The 18,152-nt window shown below is 33.3% G+C and overlaps 1 non-coding gene across 1 annotated transcript; it reads left to right on the plus strand.

Annotated features, from left to right (window-relative positions):
- The first annotated feature begins 16,649 nt into the window (after positions 1 to 16,649).
- On the plus strand, positions 16,650 to 16,756 carry LOC139895168 (small nucleolar RNA R71). The gene has a single exon (XR_011775631.1). It is a non-coding gene; the product is annotated as a small nucleolar RNA R71 (small nucleolar RNA).
- The last annotated feature ends 1,396 nt before the right edge of the window (positions 16,757 to 18,152 follow it).

The raw sequence follows: 18,152 nt of genomic DNA on the forward strand, positions 1-18,152 counted from the left end.
TAAGGAAATTGGATCTTTATGAAAACATTTGATCTTTTGAAGATTAAATCTAGCTTTTACCCTAGATAAGTTTTCCGGAATAACCCTTCACCGGTGTTTGCAAATTATTTTTGTGGGTTTGGTGGGTTTCAGATTTGAAAATTTTAGCTCAAAACTTACGGTTTTGTGTCACCCACTTGCTAACATTGTATTAGGAAAGCAACACATCCAGTATACTTGTTCCGTATATTACCTTTCAGTAAACTACAGTCCGGTTGTAAAGGAAAGCGTTGAACAAGCAACTGTTAAGGCAATGTCCCCTGACATGCTTTTAATTATGGTTTATAACGTGTCGGATGCAATTACTATCCTTGGTAGGAGCAATAGTAAAGCTCACCCTATAATTTTTCGGTTTGGCACAAGATCCTGTCTTTTACCATACTATGCAACCACCGTTCTTACGGTTGACACCCGATTTGGTTCATGTGACCTAATGAATTCCAGGTGAATTCCTAGGATTTTACGTTCAATGGTAATGAACGCATTGAAAATGGGTTTTCAGAAAATAAATCGGTTTGTAATTTTGATCAAAATATTTTCTCGTTCAAGCTCGAGTTTAGATATCATCGAATTCCATGAGTTTGTAATTCTCAATCTTTAAAAGTCAATCTCAAGGATTGAGTAATATCAGTCTTAAAAGCTGATTTTTGATCTTTTAAGGAGATTATCCTTTCTGGAGATCGGATTCATTAGTCTTATCCAGCTAATTTGTACGGCGTCCTCCCCATTTTACAAGACAGATCCTCTCATGGTTAGGATAAGTCTGACCACTTGGCGACCCTGTTTGATGCTGAGGTCCGTGGATTTCCTGCTGATTTTAGAGATGACTTTTCTAGATTTTTCGTCAACTTACAGCTGGTCTGGACGACAACTTCCTGACCTAAATCAAGAAGCGCGTTTCTTTTTCGGAAGACTTTACTTCCTTTTAATGATGGAATTGATTCATCGTGTAGATCCATCTTTCTTTCAAATATATTACAATTTTCCGGGTAAAATGGTTAATTTTGTCCAAAACAAAAGTATCTTTGTACAAAATATGTGATATATATTTTAAAGAACTTGGTAAATTTTTTCCACACTTGGCTTTTATTTTCCTTTCTTTGCCTTTTTATTGACCTCTATTCCATTTTAAATGAGTTCTAACATTTTGGGTTGTTTCTCAATTTATGTCCTTTCCGAGGTAACAATAATTTCGGTGTTAACACCTAGTTTTATCGTTCATAAATATGTATAAACATGATTTTGAATTCATTTAATTGAAAATTTTGAAAAATTTTACTAGAATTGGGTAGTCAGTATATAAGACTAGGGCTGTTCTTTATTATCAGAGAGCACTAGATTCTAATACAACTACTGCTATACTAGTATTTTTAATGGTAACCAAGTGTATAAGTTTAAAATTTTAAAAATCTGAAATAATTTAACCCCTTCCCACACTTAAGATCTTGCAATGCCCTCATTTGCAAGAAATCAGTAACAATTTAAATTATTGAGAGTGATTAGCGTAGAAAAATGATTAAATTTTACCAAGGTTTCCAAACATATTGGCGTTTGTTTTTTTTTATTTTATAAAAAGCTTATAACTTTTAAAACATATAATTAAATTAAATTTTAAAAATTTGTTTCTTTTTAGGAGTGAGGGTGTTTCGGATCGTTGTCCTAGTCCGTCCCTCGATAAAATTTTAAAATTTGTCAATTTAAAGCGCGGCTTTAAAAGTAAAGATTTTTGAAATTTTTTTTTTTTAATGTTTTTGGCATACTTTAATTCAACAAGATTAAAAATAATGATAATAAAAGTTATCGTCCCTCCCTTGGGTAGAGCAATTTTGGTTCAACGACCTAGTCTTCAACTCACGACGAATTTTAAAAATCATATTTTTAACTTAGCGAAATAAAGTAAATTTTTGTTTTTAAATTCACACCAAACTTAATTTAAAATGCATAAAATTAAAAATTCATATTATTATTAATTAAAAATTCACACCAAACTTAAATTATACTTTTGTTTTTATACATACAAACTTATATTAAAAATATTAATTTTTTTAAATATTTACAATTTTAAATATATTGATTTTAAAAAGTTCACAATAATAATTTAATATTTAAATATTAATTTTAAAAACATGGTAAAAATAAAATTAAAAAAAATCTTTTTGGTCTTTTATCCCACTTTAAACAATCAAATATTATCAAAAATATACGCCCCTCTTTTCGGTAAAGTAATTTCGGTTCCATAACCTAGTTTAACTCATGACGAATTTCTGAAATATTTTGGGTTGATTGATTAAAGATATTTATACCTTAAGAATAAACGGTAAATTTCGCAGTGATGTAGTAAATTTTTGTATGATATCAATAATTTCGGTCGCAAAACCTAATTTTATTGAGTACCATTTTAATACTTTATAGCGAACGATTTAGCGTTTATTATCAAAAGGTTAAAAGCAATAAAAATAAAAATAAAAACTGTACATACTTACCTGTGAAATAGAATTCTTAGTGACCTGCTTTAGCCCACTCATAAGATAGTCGGATTAATTGGTTTTCCATAGCTACATAGGCGTAACCTCGAGCATTCAACGTTTTTTCTTCGAAACATATGAACGGTACATCTCTGCATAAAGTAACGAATTCGGTATTGGAATATGTCTGATTTGTCGAGTATTTTCCTTCGTGTGACCATTTTCCGCATTTGTGACATCTTTCAAGGTGTTGTGCTCTTCTTTTCGCTGCGGATTTTGATTTTCCTTTACCAAACTGTAACTTATTATTTTCGTTCCTGGATTCTTTTCTTACTCCGTCCAATTTACCTCTGATTAATGATACCAATTCACTTGGAAGGGTGTCATTATTACGTTTAGTGATCAAAGCGTGTAGCATTAGACCATAGTTTAATTCACAGGAAGTCTTCATCTCGTAAAACCTAAAAAAAATAAAAATTCAGAATGGGGGAGAAGACTAATTCTTTAGGGTCTGCTAGGGAAAGACCATTCGGGTTCCATTTTCGAGAACTACACGAAAACAGAAAATCTAACTCTAACATAAATACATATTATCCTAAAAAGATTCGATTCTCCCCACACTTAGTTGAAATTGTGATTAATGTTATTTTCAATTGGATCATCAACAACTTGTATATCTCTGACTTTTACTTCAATCCATTTGTTGATTTTCTCCGTAACTTTCACAAATTCAACTAACATCGCCTTTTCTTTTGGCGATAAATTGGATACTAATCGGTTACATAATTTAAAGTTTCCCTTAATCTTAGCATCGTGAATCTGTTTATAAAGTTTCTTCGTTGAACTGTTAAAAACGGGTTCATCTAATTTCGTATCATCAACGGGGTTCTTTGTGATTGGATCATCATTAAGTGTTTCTTCATCTTCCCCACACTTATGCATTTTTATTGGTTTAACAGTTTTGGTTGGTGGAGATCTAAACTTTCGGTTCACAAAGGTGATCGATGTATCACCATCCCTAAGTGTCATTCAACCTTCTCTTACTTCAATGAATGCCTCGGTGAATGCTAAAAATGGGCGACCTAAAATTAGAGGAATATCGAGATTTTCCTCCATATTAATCACTATGAAGTTTGCAACAAAGGTCAAACTTCTCACGTTAACAAGTAAATTATTTGCTATTCCAACCGGGTGTTTAATGGTTAGGTCAAATGATTGAACACCTATTTTGGTTGGTTTTAATTTACCCATACCTAATCTTTTGTATAAGGAAAGAGGCATAATATTTGCACTTGCTCCTAAATCTGCGAGTCCATTATATACAGCACCATCATTAAGTAAGCAAGAAATGATAAATTCACCCGGGTCTCCTGCTTTAGTAAGTCGAGTTGGTTTGTAAACCTTTTTCGGATGTTCTTTTCTTGGTTCTTTCACTTCTATTTGAACTTCTTATTCACATTTTTCTTCGTTTCTTGGAATGGGAGGTTTGTATAAGAATTCTTCTCCATCACTCAAATTTGAATCCTCTCTATTTTCCAATTTTAATTTTTTATATGTTGTTGATAACATATTTATGTTTTCATTTTGAAGGTTTTCTTGGTTGGTGAAATTATGATTGACTTCATTGTCAACTTCCATCGGACCATGTATGTAATGTTTAACTCTGTGACCATTAACTTTAAATTCAATCCCATTTAAATTTATTAACTCTACTGTTCCATATGGGAAAACTCTTTTGACTATGAATGGTCCAGACCATCTTGATTTCAATTTTCCAGGAAATAGCTTGAATCGTGAATTGAAAAGAAGAACTCTGTCTCCTTCTTTGAATTCTTTTGAACTTCTGATTCTTTTATCATGCCATTTCTTCGTTCTTTCCTTATAGATTAATGAATTTTCGTATGCTTCATGTCTTAATTCTTCTAATTCGTTTAGTTGACTTAATCGTAGACGTCCGGCTTCATGTAAATCAAGATTACATGTCTTCAAAGTCCAAAATGCATTGTGTTCAATTTCTACTGGAAGATGACATGTTTTTCCGTAAACGAGTTTAAAAGGTGTGGTTCCAATTGGAGTTTTGTAGGCTGTTCTAAAAGCCCAGAGTGCATCCTCCAATTTAATGGACCATTCTGTGATGACCCGGAAATTTCTGACCAAATTTAAACTTTCTCTTTAAATGATTTAATGTTTTCGACACGATAAGCAAAGTCTGTAAAACCGAATCTCAAAATTTTTGAACTATTCAAGTACCCTTCGGTTGTTCTCAACGATTCGCAAACCATTATATGTAAATAGATACATATATATACTATAACTTGAAAACGTAACAAAGTTTTAATTGTTTAATACCGTACATTAAACTTATTGGTTTAAATATTTATTTGAATATATATGATAAGTTAAAATATTAATTGTATGAATAACTTGCGACGTATATTTAAAACTTGTTTATGAATGTTGAAAATATATATTAACTTGGTCATAAAACGATTTGTTATTATATATATATATCAACAAATAGCGAGACAATGATTTATAGAAGTAAATGACCAAAACACTCGAAAGTTTAAGATACACTTTGAATGATATAGTTTATTGATAATTTAAGACTATATTTTGACAAAGGTACGAGTCACAAAACGTAAATTGCGAGTTTTCTAAGCGTACGAAAATGCGTTTGAGAAACCGGAACCGGGACATAAGTCGAGTGACAACGTACGAGTCATCGGAACGAAAATTACAAGTCAACTATGCATGTGAATTTAATATAATATATAATTAATTATATAAATTAAATATATTATATATATTATATAAAATTATGTCGACAAACAAAAAGTTAAAAGTTTGTGAGCTGGATCAGAGGGCCATGCGATCGCATGGCCTTGAAGCACAAATCCCATGCGATCGCATGGGGTACTTTTTCAGAAAAGGTTCTATAAATTGCTCGAGTTTGGGTTCAGTTTTTACACCTTTTCATCTATCCATCTATCCTCACTCCGTATGCATTATATTTATTTATTATTATATTATTATTATTATTATTATTATTATTATTATTATTATTATTATTATTATTAATATTAAGATTAATATTATTATTAATCTTATTATTAATTAGTATTATACATAAAATACTACGACGGAGTGCCGTTCGAGTAATTTAAAAACAAGTTTTACGAGCGGGATAGAGCTAAGGAAAATATGGGTTATAGCTATGGAGGTTATGGGTAATATTCATGGGTACTGTTCGCAAGTCAAACCTAGTGTTTATCATCTCCGTTACGTCTACGTACTTTCCTACAATATTGAATCTCAATATTGATACGCAAGCACTCATATTTTATCTTTCATAAATTAATTGTGTATCCATGTCTAGTGCTCGAGTATATATAGTTATACATGCTTGTATGCTAAATTTCGTCGTTAAATAGTTTATAATGAATCACGAATTAAATACATATGTTACTAGTAAAAGGTATATGATATGCATGTTTTTAGAAAGCTGGCGAAAAATCAATGACTTTTCATTTAGATATCGAATAGTTTCGATGAACGGATTAAGATATATGATCAACTGAATTATGATTGACGTTAATTGAAATTGCTTTTGAATCTGCAATTAAGATTTAAACAACTTGTTTACGAGATTGATAAAATGGATTTTTGAATATTACCAACCGAGTAAATGACTCCTTATATAAGGTATGTCTCGTTTTATTGAACTAATGTCAAAATTGACTTTTTGAAACGACTTTGGATAACTTTTGTATGTCGATCTCGAGCATTAGGATTGTGATACACTATGACCTGACCTAGCTTGATAGACATTTATTGACCAACATATGTTCTCTAGGTTGAGATCTACGATTATTTGGTAATCCGAGTTTCGATCACATTTTGGTGAACGACTTTATATGCTGCTAAGGTGAGTTTCATTTGCTCCCTTTTTAAATGCTTTTGCAATATATATTTTTGGGCTGAGAATACATGCACTTTATTTTAAACAATGGACACAAGTACATACTAAATTCTATACTGAGTTTGAACCGAAAATCCCTAAGCTTTGGTAACTAGTAACTGCCGGTTATAAGAACTGGTGGACGCGAGTAGTAGTATATGGATCCATAGGGCTTGACATCCCCGTCTGTTCCAGGTTTAGAAACCCTAGCCTGAACTATTAAACAGACGTATGCTATTTGAGTTTAGTACACGTTGGTTTGCGTGTATTTTACATGTTGGTTGCATGTATGTTAAAACAGGGGTACTTATTATAACGTTAAAGCTTAGTTACCAGGGTGCTCAATCTTGTAGAATATTTTGATAAACGTTTCTGGATGAAACAACTGAAATCTTGTGATCCACCTTTATGTACAGATTATGCAAAACATTAAAACTATGAACTCACCAACCTTTGTATTGACACTTGTTAGCATGTTTATTCTCAGGTTCCCTAGAAGTCTTCCGCTGTTTGCTTATATGTTAGACAAGCTATGTGCATGGAGTCTTACATGACATATTTTTCAAGGAAACGTTGCATTCACCAAATCATTACCATGTATCTTATTTTGACTGCATTGTCAACGGAAGTACTATTGTAAACTATTATTTACGGTGATTGTCTATATGTAGAAATCATCAGCTGTCGAAAACCTTTGATTTAAATATTCATTTATGGTGTGCCTTTTCAAAAGAATGCAATGTTTACAAAACGTATCATATAGAGGTCAAATACCTCGCAATGAAATTGATGAATGATGTGTTCGTACATATGGATTTGGAGCGATCGTCACAGTTGGTATCAGAGCGTTGGTCCTAGTGAACCAGGTCTTGCATGAGTGTGTCTAACTGATAGTTGTTAGGATACATTAGTAAGTCTGGACTTCGACTGTGTCTGCATGTCAAAAGTTTTGCTTATCATTTCTTGTCAGAAATTACCTGTCTATCATCTTAAGTCTAAACGCGTCTTATTGCATTGATTGCATAGATAGTGTATAGATAAAATTCATATCTTAGCGTATCTGCTACTATAAACTTTTCCTGACATCTTCCAAAAATTTATCCGTGATTTATGGAATTTGGTATTATATATACATATGTAAATTATGTATTGAAAAATACCAAACTAAATTCTATAATCTAATTCATATCAAAAATCATCTCCCTAATTATACAAGATGGATCCCGTATCTAGTTCAAATTCCTTAAACTCAGACAGCTATTCCGATATGGATATTCACCTGAATTCCGAAGACAGTGTAACAGGAATGGATCAACCAATCAGCCATCACCTATTTTGGATGAATTGGGGATGGGTTCGTAGCCTACTTAATTATTGGAGACAAGAAGAAGGTGATCCCTTCCATCCACCACATTGCCCTCTTGGCGAAGAACCTGAAGCACTTACCAGCGAACCTGTCCGTAATACCATTTTCTCTCTCATCTCCAGAATATCTCGTCATGATCATATACTCTCTAAAATTCTGGATCTTATTCATCTGCTCGTCCGAACCACCAATCATCCCGATGTAGTAGAAGAAGTCAACGAGCTTCGCTCTCGGGTAGTGGCTTTGGAGAATATGGTGCAAAGGTTACAAGCACCAGCAGAATCACCGACATCAACAGTACCACCAACAACAACACCAACAGTACCATTACCACCACCAACAACATCTGCACCGCAAGCCTCAACATCACAATATGTACCTTGAACATCAACGTCATACGCATCGTAGTTACCAAGAAATACCAGCAACAATAACTGATGAAGTATTAACTCATTTCCCCTGAAGAAATTTTATGTATATTTAATATATATGAATTTTAAAATCAAAATAAATCTTTTCGTACTAAGCTATTACGTGTGAATCTTAACTGGTAGGTACTAATCGGTTAGTTCATATTACTAATATGCAATGATGTACATCCTTCCTTAAAAACTTAACCATTGTTAACTACAATCTCTGTTTCAACTTAATGAATTCCATTTCATAATAAACCAAGTGTATTATTCAATTACATAATTGATTTTACATTTTCATTTTCGATGTACTTGAAACTTTCCAGAAGACATCATCTGTGCCTTGTAAGGTTCACAAAAATTCCATGAGCATCAACATCCTTCACCGAGGAATATCAATAAGAATAAATAATGAAGTATTGATTTCATTAGTGAAATACTCCGCGAAGATTATGTAATCTCTAATGTTTGAGAGATTATTCATCCAAGCCAAAAATCAAATGAGCTTAATATGATACTAACTCATTAAATCTGTATTACATCTGAAGAAAATATACATAAATATATTTTCATAAAGACAGTAATAAAAAAATTCTTTTGTACAAAGTATTAATTGTGAAATCTTTAACGGGTAGGTAATACCCGGAAAATATTTAAGTTCGCAATTAATATGTTACACTGTACATTCTTCAATTTTGATTCAAAAATCATTAACTATACTCACTATCTTCACAACGATATATAATCATTTTCATACAAATTCAATTACATATTCTGATATTGACGGATCAGAATCCAAGTCATAACTCTGAACCCGTGACATCATTCTTAGATCTCTACATCTTTCAAAGCTATACTTTGACTTCAAAACTGTGCAAGATCCTTTAATGTTGTTAATACCGAAAATAATCTTGCAATTCTTTTCAAGATATCAATTTTCATCACACTTCCAACCAGTCAACTTCGACTTTTCAAATTAACTTTATTGTAACCTTGACATATACGTTCTTGTTACAAGGAAGCCTTTCATGTCCCACCACATTAGCAGTAAATTTACCAGCAACTTCATTAATCTGTGACCTAAGTTTCTTCGAAAAATCATAATAATTATTCATTGAAACCCTATCAAGTACTCATATACAACTAGTAACAACAATTGCCATACCAACCACCGGGAATTAGCAATCAGTATTTTGAATCTCGCAGCATTTTCTACGACAACAGTTATATATAGATAACATCTATCTTCTAGACCTACAGATTTCGAATGTGAATTTTCTGAAAAACACCTTAAACTACGAACTAGTTCTCGAAATCTTGAAAAATGCTGATGAAGTAGCAAAAACTGTAAACGACCTTAACAGTAAAAAGTTTGATGATAAAGGATAGTGTGCTGGCAAAACTCGGAAAAAAGAGAAAGTTTGGAACTGGAAAACGGATTGAGCAAAGTATGAAAGAGGCTGTGGATAAATCACAAGGACGAAATCTGTCTTTAAAGAATCCAAATGATTCAGTATCTGCTGAAGCCATTAACGAATACCTTGCTTCCGAATCTAAACCCTTGCAGACAATATTCTTCATCATCCTCTGATATTAGAAATTCTAAGATATCATCGTATCTTTCATTATAAATATCCTCCATATTTCTGGAGATAATTCCATAATCATTCTTATCGAAAATCAATTTTCTCCTTACGATATCTGTGTTACACCATAAAAGAAACTATTTTAGTTTCTAAATTCTGAAACTTTCAAGTTTAAAATATAAATGTTTTGAAGTAATGTTGGGAATTGAAGCATGAGTTAGTATAATATAATGACACTTGATCAACGTGATTATATTACAGTAAGTCATGATGAGTTCCTAATGGAACGTGATAAAGGTTCACAGATCATACCCTCATCATGAACCATGTTACATAACTCTTTCATTCTATATAATCTCTAAAAATATCAAGAAAATATTTTCTTAATGATTCGGTCTTTTTCGAGGTATTCTGGTAATTTGACAAGTCAGATTGTGCTATTACCATTTCTTTCTTAGAACATTAGTTATGTTCATCTGAAACTTTATACCTACGAATTCTGGACCATTATCCGCTTAACTTAAGGTCGGGAAGAGAAAACGAAAGCATGAAGTTCCGAAATATAATGGAGAACATAAAGCCCGATAACAACCCCGAAATTACAAACCGTGTATATCAATGCGTATAGAAATATAAAGACACGGGAGAACGAAAAATACTATAACCCCAAGGTAATAGTAGAAGAAAATAACTTCCTCTGGTGGCAGACGAAAAAGAAGAATGAAGGATACGATAGTCAGGAAAATATCAAGAATCAGAACTGGATTAAGCATTTTCACAATCTATTGGGATGTATGAAATAAGAAAGAAGATTATAGGAGTGGTGAAAATAAATGAAACGGAAGAGTTCAATTTATAGCGAAATATGAGACATAGCAATCGAGGCAGATTACGCATTTAATCAAAGAAAATCTTAATTTCCGCAAATTCCGAAGAATCAAATCTTATTTAGATTATGAAGATTTTCTATTCCTTAAATTCCGAAAATCAATCGTAACTACGTCAAAAGCTAAAACGAATCTCTATTCATTCATTTCACTCTTTTACGATAACTTCTCTCATACGCTTCGAGAAATCGGATTGTTTTATCCATATAATTCAACGGTGATAAAATTCTATTTATCAACTCATATTCGTCATGAAAACATTTCTATTGTTAGCCATAACGACCTCACTTAAATTTCGGGACGAAATTTCTTTAACGGGTAGGTACTGTGATGACCCGGAAATTTCTGACCAAATTTAAACTTTATCTTTAAATGATTTAATGTTTTCGACACGATAAGCAAAGTCTGTAAAACCGAATCTCAAAATTTTTGAACTATTCAAGTACCCTTCGGTTGTTCTCAACGATTCGCAAGCCATTATATGTAAATAGATACATATATATACTATAAAGATTTAAACAACTTGTTTACGAGATTGATAAAATGGATTTTTGAATATTACCAACCGAGTAAATGACTCCTTATATAAGGCATGTCTCGTTTTATTGAACTAATGTCAAAATTGACTTTTTGAAACGACTTTGGATAACTTTTGTATGTCGATCTCGAGCATTAGGATTGTGATACACTATGACCTGACCTAGCTTGATAGACATTTATTGACCAACATATGTTCTCTAGGTTGAGATCTACGATTATTTGGTAATCCGAGTTTCGATCACATTTTGGTGAACGACTTTATATGCTGCTAAGGTGAGTTTCATTTGCTCTCTTTTTAAATGCTTTTGCAATATATACTTTTGGGCTGAGAATACATGCACTTTATTTTAAACAATGGACACAAGTACATACTAAATTCTATACTGAGTTTGAACCGAAAATCCCTAAGCTTTGGTAACTAGTAACTGCCGGTTATAAGAACTGGTGGGCGCGAGTAGTAGTATATGGATCCATAGGGCTTGACATCCCCGTCTGTTCCAGGTTTAGAAACCCTAGCCTGAACTATTAAACAGACGTATGCTATTTGAGTTTAGTACACGTTGGTTTGCGTGTATTTTACATGTTGGTTGCATGTATTTTAAAACAGGGGTACTTATTATAACGTTAAAGCTTAGTTACTAGGGTGCTCAATCTTGTAGAATATTTTGATAAACGTTTCTGGATGAAACAACTGAAATCTTGTGATCCACCTTTATGTACAGATTATGCAAAACATTAAAACTATGAACTCACCAACCTTTGTGTTGACACTTGTTAGCATGTTTATTCTCAGGTTCCCTAGAAGTCTTCCGCTGTTTGCTTATATGTTAGACAAGCTATGTGCATGGAGTCTTACATGGCATATTTTTCAAGGAAAAGTTGCATTCACCAAATCATCACCATGTATCTTATTTTGACTGCATTGTCAACGGAAGTACTATTGTAAACTATTATTTACGGTGATTGTCTATATGTAGAAATCATCAGCTGTCGAAAACCTTTGATTTAAATATTCATTTATGGTGTGCCTTTTCAAAAGAATGCAATGTTTACAAAACGTATCATATAGAGGTCAAATACCTCGCAATGAAATTGATGAATGACGTGTTCGTACATATGGATTTGGAGTGATCGTCACACATTCCTTCGGATTTGATGCTACGGTTTTTTCTAGAAAACGTTTTAAAGCTCGGTTGGTATTTTCAACTTGTCCACTTGTTTGTGGATGATATGCAATGGAGATTTTATGAGTTACTCCATATTTTTTGAGAACTTTCTCAAGTTGATTATTACAAAAATGAGTACCCCGATCATTTATTAAAGCTTTCGGTGTTCCAAACCTTGCAAAAAGACGTTTTAAAAAGTTGACTACAACTCGTGCATCGTTAGTTGGGAGAGCTTGTGCTTCCGCCCATTTAGATACATAATCAATGGCAACGAGAATGTAGAGATTATTATGAGATTTTGGAAATGGACCCATAAAGTCAATACCCCAAATGTCAAATACTTCACATACTTGAATGACATTTTGTGGCATTTCATCACGTTGACTTATTTTTCCGGCCCTTTGACAAGCATCACAGGATTTGCAAAGAAGGTGTGCGTCTTTGAAAATTGTAGGCCAATAGAATCCAGCATCGTAAACTTTTCTTGCTGTGAGTTGAGGCCCATAATGCTCTCCTGTTGGTCCTGTGTGACAATGGTTTAAGATTTGACTAGCTTCGTCTCCGAATACACATCGGTGTATTATTCCATCGTGACAACTTTTAAACAAATGTGGATCTTTCCAGAAATAGTGTTTTATATCACTAAATAATTTCTTTCGTTTTTGGTACGATAATCCCTTTTCAAGGAATCTACATACTAAGTAGTTTGCGTAGTCTGCAAACCATGGAATTTCATTATAATCTATCTTCAATAGATATTCATCAGGAAAGTTGTCTTGTATGGCCGATTCATTTAGAACTTCTAATTCGGTATTTTTAAGACGAGAAAGATGATCAGCGGCGAGATTTTCTGCTCCCTTTTTATCTCGGATTTCAATATCAAACTCTTGTAAGAGTAAGATCCAACGGATTAATCTTGGTTTGGCATCTTGTTTTGAAAATAGGTATCTAAGAGCAGAATGGTCGGTATAGACCACCATTTTAGCTAGAACAAGATATGAATGAAATTTGTCAAAAGCAAAGACAATAGCAAGGAGTTCTTTTTCAGTAGTTGTATAGTTCGTTTGTGCTCCTTGTAACGTCTTACTAGCATAATAAATGGGTTGAAATCGTTTTTCAATCATTTGTCCTAAAACGGCTCCCATTGCAAAATCACTTGCATCGCACATTAGTTCAAATGGTAGATTCCAATTTGGAGTTATCATGATCGGCGTATTAGTGAGTTTCTCTTTAAGTATATTAAAAGATTTGATGCATTCATCTGAAAAGATGAATGGAGCATCCTTTTCTAGGAGTTTATTCATAGGAGTGGCAATTTTAGAAAAATCTTTTATGAAACGTCGGTAAAAACCGGCATGCCCTAGAAAACTCCTAACTCCTCTAACATTGGTGGGATGTGGAAGTTTAGCAATTACATCTACTTTAGCTCTATCCACTTCAATTCCTTCCTTTGAAATTTTATGACCAAGAACGATGCCTTCTTTAACCATGAAATGACATTTCTCCCAATTAAGTACTAGATTTGATTGTTCGCATCTAATAAGCATTCGTTCAAGATTAACTAGACATGATTCAAATGTATCACCGAAGACTGAAAAGTCATCCATGAAAACTTCCATGCATTATTCTATCATGTCGTGAAAAATCGCCATCATGCACCTTTGAAAGGTTGCAGGGGCGTTGCAAAGTCCAAATGGCATGCGTTTGTAAGCAAAAGTACCATAAGGGCACGTGAATGTGGTTTTATCTTGGTCCTCGGGTGCTATTGGAATTTGAAAATATCCGGAAAAACCATCAAGAAAACAATAGTAACTATTTCCGGCTAATCTTTCCAACATTTGATCAATGAAAGGTAAGGGAAAGTGATCTTTTCTGGTGGCGTCATTTAATTTTCTATAATAAATACAAACACGCCATCCTGTTATAGTCCTAATAGGAATAAGCTCATTTTTCTCATTTGTGATGACAGTCATGCCACCCTTCTTAGGTACGCATTGAACTGGGCTTACCCATGGACTATCAGAGATTGGATAAATTAAACCTGCATCAAGCAGTTTAATAATTTCTTTCTTAACAACATCTTGCATATTAGGATTAGTCTTCATTGGCGTTGCACATACGTTTTATGACCTTCTTCCATAAGGATTTTATGTGTGCAATACGAAGGACTTATTCCTTTAATATCATGAATCTTCCATGCAATGGCTGGTTTATGAGCTTTTAACACATAAATGAGTTGAGATTTTTCATTTTCAGTAAGAGAAGATGATATTATTACAGGTAATTCAGATTCACCATGTAAATAAGCATATTCCAAATGGTTTAGAAGTGGCTTTAACTCTAATGTCGGTGGTTCTTCTATCGATGATTTGTATCGATATCTGTCTTCTTCTTTTAGCATTTGAATTTCTTCTATTGTTGGTTCATATCCATTAGCCATAAGTGTAGCTAACATTTCAGCTTCATCAATTGGTTCAGTTCCTTCTCCTAAAGAACATTCTCCTGTTCCTTGTAATTCTGGAAATTCTTCTAACAATTCTGCATGTGAATCTATAGTTTGAATATAATAACATGTATCATCTGCAGATTGCGGTTGTTGTATGGCTCTATCAACTGAAAAGGTAACACTCTCGTCCTCTATACTTAGGGTCAGTTTCTTACCGAACACGTCTATTATTTCTTTAGCTGTGTTTAAAAATGGTCTTCCTAATATGAGAGGAACTCGAGAATCTTCTTCCATGTCCAGAATAACAAAATCTACTGGAAATACTAAAGTACCAACTTTAACTAGCATGTTCTCCATTATCCCTCTAGGATATTTTACTGATCGATCGGCTAGTTGTATGCTTATTCGTGTTGGTTTCAATTCTCCAAGGTATAGTTTAGCGTATAATGAATATGGCATTAAATTTATACTAGCACCTAAGTCTGCCAATGCTTCTATTGAACTAAGACTACCCAGAAAACATGAAATTGTGAAACTTCCTGGATCAGATAGTTTTTCTGGTATCTTATTCAACAGCACTGCAGAACAATTAGCATTCATAGTAACAGCCGAGAGTTCTTCCATTTTCTTTCTATTTGTGATTAGATCTTTCATAAATTTAGCATATCTAGGCATTTCTGAAATCACATCAATGAAAGGAAGATTGACATTTATCTGTTTAAACATATCCAAGAATTTGGATTGCTCGGCTTCAAGTCTCTCTTTTCTCATTTTACTCGGGTAAGGAAGTGGTGGTTGGTATGGTTTAACATAAGGTTTAGCCTTAACTGTGTTATCTTCATTAACCTTTTCAACTATCGGTTCTTTTTCCTTATCTTGTTCAGATTGTGGTTCTTATGGAGTAGGAATAGCTTCATCAGAAATTACAGGTATTTCAGGTGGTTTAAGTGTAATACCACTTCTTGTGGTAATGGCTTTAGCTGTTTCATTCAGGGGGTTAGCATTTGTATCACTAGGTAGACTTCCCGGTTTTCTTTCACCTATCAACCTTGCTAGGTTACTTACTTCTTGTTCCAAATTTTGAATCGAAGCTTGTTGATTTCTAAATGCTTGAGCATTTTGTTCATTCGTTTGTTTCTGAGATGTGAAAAATTGTGTTTGAGAATCAACTAGCTTCGTCATCATATCTTTTAAATTTGGCTTTTTATCATCGGTTTGTGGTGGTTTATTTTGAAAATTAGGTCTTTGCTGGTTGTAAGTATTGTTGGATACTTGTTGATTGCTAGGACCTTGTTGGTTGTTGTATGGAACATTTCGGTTATAATTCTGGTTTTGATTGTAGATCGGTCTTGGCGGTTGTTAATTATTCTGATAATTATTTCCAGGCCTTTGGTTTATGTATGAAACATTCTCTCTTTGTTCCATTGTTAGTTCAATACTGAGACAATCTTTTGTTAAATGTGGTCCTCCACACTGCTCACAACTAATTCGTATTGAGTGAATATCTTTAGTCATCTTTTCCATTCGTCTCTCGACAGCATCTATCTTTGCGGAAATGGAATCTAAGTCATGGCTAGAATCGGCTCTAGCTGCTTTAGATGATCTAACAATATCTTTTTCTTGGTGCCACTCATGTGAGTGGGAAGCAGTGTTATCAATAATTTTATAAGCATCAGTTGCGGTTTTCTTCATAATGGAACCACCAGCTGCTATATCGATGTCTTTCCTTGTAGTGATGTCGCATCCTTGGTAGAATATTTGTACTATTTGACAAGTGTCTAAACCATGTTGCGGACATCGTCTTAATAACTTTCCAAATCTTGTCCACGCTTCATATAGAGTTTCGTTTGGCTACTGTGTGAACGTAACAATTTCTCCTTGAAGTCTTACGGCTTTAGATGCCGGAAAGAATTGTTTAAGAAATTTTTCAACTAAAACGTCCCATGTATCAATCGCCCCTTCAGGTAACGATTCTAACCAATCTTTGGCTTCTCCCTTTAAAGTCCAGGGAAATAACATGAGATATATCTGTTCATCCTCCACTTCTCTGATTTTAAATAGAGTGCAGATCCTATTAAAGGTACGAAGATGTTCATTTGGATCTTCCTTCAGTGCACCACTAAATTGGTATTGATTTGTTACCATGTGTAGGATTTGTCCCTTGATTTCATAATCTGGCGCATTAATGTCAGGTTGAGTAATTGCGTGACCTTGGCCAGTGCGTTTAGCTCTCATTCGGTCTTCCATACTTAGAGGTTCCAGATTCTCCATGATTGAATTTGTTGAATCTGAATCACTAGAGGATTCTGATTTAATGGTAGGTTCCTCAACAATCTCTGTTTGAATGATTGGTGGTTCCGGAGGAAAGATTAATGGTTCAGGATCTCGGAATCGTCCCTGAATATTCTCCGGATTCTCAATTGTGAGGTCGGGTTCAAAAAATGGATTATCAGAAATTTGAATTGGAGTATTTGGTCGACTGGATGACGATTCTAAAGAAAAATCAACGGCGACAATATTTGCTAGATGTCTTGATCTGGTTACAGGTGGTGAACGTACAAAAGGTGGTGAACGTTTTGCTCGGTGCATTCACTGAATATCCTATTAGTTATAAAAATAAGAAAAATTATATAAGTTATCAAATTAATAGACTTTTCTGATTTTGCTCACGTTTCGAATAGCCAAAAGATGTAGCAGAGGGGCAGGATTCGTTTGGTCTCAATATAATTGAGTACTGTTTGGCTCCAATAACCCGGTCCACGTACAAATCCAACTATTACAACGAACCAGAAAATTTTGATGTCTATCAATTTAACCACTTAAAATAATTTTTCGTTTAAATTTAAAGAAATTTTAGATAAGAAATAGAAAAAAATCTAAGTCCTAAAAACTAGAGCGGCGAGAAATAAGAAAGAAAAAGATTGCGCGTCGAAAAACGTCGAAAAATAAATGGTCGAAAAAAATAAAAATAAGAAAGTAGCGCGTCGAAACTTAAAGAGGAACTAAAAACTAAGAATTAAAAGTCGCGTCTAAAAAAATATTAAAGCTTAAAAGAAATACTATATCTCAAATGGCAATAACTTAAAAAGGTACTAAAATATAAAAACGGCGTCGCAAAATTTTAAAGCACCTAAATCTTAGTCTAAAGAAAAAGCACTTAAGGGATTTTACGGCAAAGCCTAAAAATCTATAAATAAAAATAACTATGATAAAAACTATGACTTAAAACTAAATATGAGCGAAAAATTCAAATATTACGCTAAAAACAAATAAAAAGATACAA

The sequence above is a fragment of the Rutidosis leptorrhynchoides genome, chromosome 2 (genome assembly GCF_046630445.1).
Source record: "Rutidosis leptorrhynchoides isolate AG116_Rl617_1_P2 chromosome 2, CSIRO_AGI_Rlap_v1, whole genome shotgun sequence".
Classification (NCBI taxonomy): domain Eukaryota; kingdom Viridiplantae; phylum Streptophyta; class Magnoliopsida; order Asterales; family Asteraceae; genus Rutidosis; species Rutidosis leptorrhynchoides.